This window comes from Engystomops pustulosus, chromosome 6 (genome assembly GCF_040894005.1).
Source record: "Engystomops pustulosus chromosome 6, aEngPut4.maternal, whole genome shotgun sequence".
Taxonomy (NCBI): Eukaryota; Metazoa; Chordata; class Amphibia; order Anura; family Leptodactylidae; genus Engystomops; species Engystomops pustulosus.
In genome coordinates this window covers 174,355,748-174,361,837 of record NC_092416.1, presented here as the reverse complement: position 1 = coordinate 174,361,837, position 6,090 = coordinate 174,355,748, and positions in this window count along the sequence as shown.

The following is a 6,090-nucleotide window of genomic DNA, read 5'->3' as shown; positions in this document are numbered from 1 at the left end:
GCAGTGTGAGGACAAGCCCTACACCCCTGGTCCAATACTGGAATATAAATCCACATTTCACAGTCCTGCTGTGTATCACAAGATGCAAAATTACACATCTCTCTGGGGACAATACCTAACACTGGCTGCAGAGAGTACAGAGCACAGCAGTGTGAGGACACAATCCCAGTGCAGCTACAATCCTAGAATATAAATCCTTACATCACAGCCCTGCAGCTAAGAGCAATAATCACAAAGGTCTGATTACACATCTCTCCAGGGACACTTCCTAACACTGTACAAACTCAGAGTAACTACGTCTTCCGCCCAGAACTGCTGAAAAATGCAGGAGGCTTTATGTGCAGCTCCCTGACACCTCCGCTCCCTACACAGGCGGATAAATATAACCCCCATCAGACCCGGTGACCCTCCCGCTGATGGTGCAGGGCGGTTGTAGAATCTACGTGGAGGAATATGATCTTGTGTTTATCCAGGGAAAACATCATTTATTGGCTGTGATTGAAAGGTCAGGGGTCACATGATCCAGGATCGGAAATAATTATATTATTATTATTATATTATAAGAAATCCTTCTGCTTATAATGGGGTCCCCTCCCCCCGAGGAGCAGCTCCAATTCACTGCAGTAATCAGACCCGGCCACTACATAGTGCATGGCGCTAATATGTGTGTCAGGTACCATGCAAGGTGGACCCTTCAACCTCTGCATCAGACAACTATTCACTTGTCGGATGATATGGCGGTATTGTGTTCGGATGATATGGCGGTATTATTTAGAACATAACTGGCGGTATTGTGTGAGGATGATATTGCGGTATTATTTAGAACATAACTGGCGGTATTGTGTGAGGATGATATGGCGGTATTATTTAGAACATAACTGGCGGTATTGTGTGAGGATGATATGGCGGTATTATTTAGAACATAACTGGCGGTATTGTGTGAGGATGATATGGCGGTATTATTTAGAACATAACTGGCGGTATTGTGTGAGGGTGATATGGCGGTATTATTTAGAACATAACTGGCGGTATTGTGTGAGGATGATATGGCGGTATTATTTAGAACATAACTGGCGGTATTGTGTGAGGATGATATGGCGGTATTATTTAGAACATAACTGGCGGTATTGTGTGAGGATGATATGGCGGTATTATTTGGAACATAACTGGCGGTATTGTGTGAGGATGATATGGCGGTATTATTTGGAACATAACTGGCGGTATTGTGTGAGGACAATATGGCGGTATTATTTGGAACATAACTGGCGGTATTGTGTGAGGATGATATGGCGGTATTATTTAGAACATAACTGGCGGTATTGTGTGAGGATGATATGGCGGTATTATTTACACCATGAATTTCTGAGTAATAGTCTGAGGAGTTTCCATATCGGCTTTTCTCTGGGAGCAGATCGCTGGGCTCTTCTCGTGGTGATTCTGCACTGTGTAGCTGTGCTAGATACATGAAGGCTCCTACACCTGTCGCTTTTCATGTGTGTTCCTGAATTTGATATGTTAGAAAAAGTTTTCCCCTCATATTCTATGTGTAGTGCATGTGCTGTGGCTACCTATCTACTGGGAGGCATGTGCTGTGACTTCCTATCTACTGGGTGGCATGTGCTGTGACTTCCTATCTACTGGGAGGCATGTGCTGTGACTTCCTATCTACTGGGGGGCATGTGCTGTGGCTACCTATCTACTGGGAGGCATGTGCTGTGACTTCCTATCTACTGGGGGGCATGTGCTGTGGCTACCTATCTACTGGGAGGCATGTGCTGTGACTTCCTATCTACTGGGGGCATGTGCTGTGACTTCCTATCTACTGGGGGGCATGTGCTGTGGCTACCTATCTACTGGAGGCATGTGCTGTGGCTACCTATCTACTGGGGGGCATGTGCTGTGACTACCTATCTACTGAGGGGCATGTGCTGTGGCTACCTATCTACTGGGGACATGTGCTGTGGCTACCTATCTACTGGGGGCATGTGCTGTGGCTACCTATCTACTGGGGACATGTGCTGTGGCTACCTATCTACTGGGGGCATGTGCTGTGGCTACCTATCTACTGGGGGCATGTGCTGTGGCTACCTATCTACTGGGGGCATGTGCTGTGACTACCTATCTACTGGGGGCATGTGCTGTGACTACCTATCTAATGGGGGCATGTGCTGTGACTACCTATCAAATGGGGGCATGTGCTGTGACTACCTATCTACTGGGGGGCATGTGCTGTGACTACCTATCTAATGGGGGCATGTGCTGTGACTACCTATCTACTGGGGGCATGTGCTGTGACTACCTATCTACTGGGGGCATGTGCTGGGGCTACCTATCTACTGGGGACATGTGCTGTGGCTACCTATCTACTGGGGACATGTGCTGTGGCTACCTATCTACTGGGGGCATGTGCTGTGTCTACCTATCTACTGGGGACATGTGCTGTGGCTACCTATCTACTGGGGACATGTGCTGTGGCTACCTATCTACTGGGGACATGTGCTGTGGCTACCTATCTACTGGGGGCACGTGCTGTGACTACCTATCTACTGGGGGCACGTGCTGTGACTACCTATCTAATGGGGGCATGTGCTGGGGCTACCTATCTACTGGGGGCATGTGCTGTGGCTACCTATCTACTGGAGGCATGTGTTGTGGCTACCTATCTACTGGAGGCATGTGCTGTGGCTACCTATCTACTGGGGAATGTGCTGTGGCTCCCTAGCTACTGAGAGGCATGTGCTGGGGCTACCTATCTACTGGAGGCATGTGCTGTGGCTACCTATCTACTGGGGACATGTGCTGTGGCTACCTATATACTGGGGGCATGTGCTGTGACTACCTATCTACTGGGGACATGTGCTGGGGCTACCTATCTACTGGGGGCATGTGCTGTGGCTACCTATCTACTAGGGGCATGTGCTGTGGCTACCTATCTACTGGGAGGCATGTACTGGGGCTACCTATCTACTGGAGGCATGTGCTGTGGCTACCTATCTACTGGAGGCATGTGCTGTGGCTACCTATCTACTGGGGACATGTGCTGTGGCTACCTATCTACTGGGAGGCATGTGCTGGGGCTACCTATCTACTGGGGGCATGTGCTGTGGCTACCTATCTACTGGGGGCATGTGCTGTGACTACCTATCTAATGGGGGCATGTGCTGTGACTACCTATCTAATGGGGGCATGTGCTGTGACTACCTATCTACTGGGGGGCATGTGCTGTGACTACTTATCTAATGGGGGCATGTGCTGTGACTACCTATGTAATGGGGGCATGTGCGGTGACTACCTATCTACTGGGGGCATGTGCTGTGGCTACCTTTCTACTGGGGGCATGTGCTGTGACTACCTATCTAATGGGGGCATGTGCTGTGACTACCTATCTAATGGGGGCATGTGCTGTGACTACCTATCTACTGGGGGGCATGTGCTGTGACTACCTATCTAATGGGGGCATGTGCTGTGACTACCTATGTAATGGGGGCATGTGCTGTGACTACCTATCTACTGGGGGCATGTGCTGTGGCTACCTATCTACTGGGGACATGTGCTGTGGCTACCTATCTACCAGGGACATGTGCTGTGGCTACCTATCTACTGGGGACATGTGCTGTGGCTACCTATCTACTGGGGAATGTGCTGTGGCTCCCTAGCTACTGGTAGGCATGTGCTGGGGCTACCTATCTACTGGGTGGCATGTGCTGTGGCTACCTATCTACTGGGAGGCATGTACTGTGGCTACCTATCTACTAGGGGCATGTGCTGTGGCTACCTATCTACTGGGAGGCATGTGCTGTGGCTACCTATCTACTAGGGGCATGTGCTGTGACTACCTATCTACTGGGGGCATGTGCTGTGGCTACCTATCTACTGGGTGGCATGTGCTGTGGCTACCTATCTACTGGGAGGCACGTGCTGTGGCTACCTATCTACTGGGAGGCACGTGCTGTGGCTACCTATCTACTGGGGGGCATGTGCTGTGACTACCTATTTACTGGGGGGCATGTGCTGTGGCTACCTTTCTACTGGGGGCATGTGCTGAGACTACATATCTACTGGGGGCATGTGCTGTGGCTACCTATCAACTGGGGTCAATGTGCTGTGGCTACCTATCTACTGGGGGCATGTGCTGTGGCTCCCTAGCTACTGGTAGGCATGTGCTGGGGCTACCTATCTACTGGGTGGCATGTGCTGTGGCTACCTATCTACTGGGAGGCATGTACTGTGGCTACCTATCTACTAGGGGCATGTGCTGTGGCTACCTATCTACTGGGAGGCATGTGCTGTGGCTACCTATCTACTAGGGGCATGTGCTGTGACTACCTATCTACTGGGGGCATGTGCTGTGGCTACCTATCTACTGGGTGGCATGTGCTGTGGCTACCTATCTACTGGGAGGCACGTGCTGTGGCTACATATCTACTGGGAGGCACGTGCTGTGGCTACCTATCTACTGGGGGGCATGTGCTGTGACTACCTATTTACTGGGGGGCATGTGCTGTGGCTACCTTTCTACTGGGGGCATGTGCTGAGACTACATATCTACTGGGGGCATGTGCTGTGGCTACCTATCAACTGGGGTCAATGTGCTGTGGCTACCTATCTACTGGGGGCATGTGCTGTGGCTACCTATATACTGGGGGCATGTGCTGTGACTACCTATCTAATGGGGGCATGTGCTGGGGCTACCTATCTACTGGGGGCATGTGCTGTGGCTACCTATCTACTGGAAGCATGTGCTGTGGCTACCTATCTACTGGGGAATGTGCTGTGGCTCCCTAGCTACTGGGGGCATGTGCTGTGGCTCCCTAGCTACTGGGAGGCATGTGCTGGGGCTACCTATCTTCTGGAGGCATGTGCTGTGGTTACCTATCTACTGGAGGCATGTGCTGTGGCTACCTATCTACTGGGAGGCATGTGCTGGGGCTACCTATCTACTGGAGGCATGTGCTGTGGCTACCTATCTACTGGAGGCATGTGCTGTGGCTACCTATCTACTGGGGACATGTGCTGTGGCTTCCTATCTACTGGGAGGCACGTGCTGTGGCTACCTATCTTCTGGAGGCATGTGCTGTGGTTACCTATCTACTGGAGGCATGTGCTGTGGCTACCTATCTACTGGGAGGCATGTACTGGGGCTACCTATCTACTGGAGGCATGTGCTGTGGCTACCTATCTACTGGGGACATGTGCTGTGGCTACCTATCTACTGGGGACATGTGCTGTGGCTACCTATCTACTGGGGGCATGTGCTGTGGCTACCTATCTACTGGGGGCATGTGCTGTGACTACCTATCTAATGGGGGCATGTGCTGGGGCTACCTATCTACTGGGGGCATGTGCTGTGGCTACCTATCTACTGGAAGCATGTGCTGTGGCTACCTATCTACTGGGGAATGTGCTGTGGCTCCCTAGCTACTGGGGGCATGTGCTGTGGCTCCCTAGCTACTGGGAGGCATGTGCTGGGGCTACCTATCTTCTGGAGGCATGTGCTGTGGTTACCTATCTACTGGAGGCATGTGCTGTGGCTACCTATCTACTGGGAGGCATGTGCTGGGGCTACCTATCTACTGGAGGCATGTGCTGTGGCTACCTATCTACTGGGTGGCATGTGCTGTGGCTACCTATCTACTGGGAGGCATGTGCTGTGGCTACCTATCTACTATGGGCATGTGCTGTGGCTACCTATCTATTGGGGAATGTGCTGTGGCTCCCTAGCTACTGGAGGCATGTGCTGTGGCTACCTATCTACTGGGGAATGTGCTGTGGCTCCCTAGCTACTGGTAGGCATGTGCTGGGGCTACCTATCTACTGGGTGGCATGTGCTGTGGCTACCTATCTACTGGGAGGCATGTACTGTGGCTACCTATCTACTAGGGGCATGTGCTGTGGCTACCTATCTACTAGGGGCATGTGCTGTAGCTACCTATCTACTGGGGGCATGTGCTGTGGCTTCCTATCTACTGGGGGGCATGTGCTGTGACTACCTATTTACTGGGGGGCATGTGCTGTGGCTACCTTTCTACTGGGGGCATCTGCTGAGACTACATATCTACTGGGGGCATGTGCTGTGGCTACCTATCAACT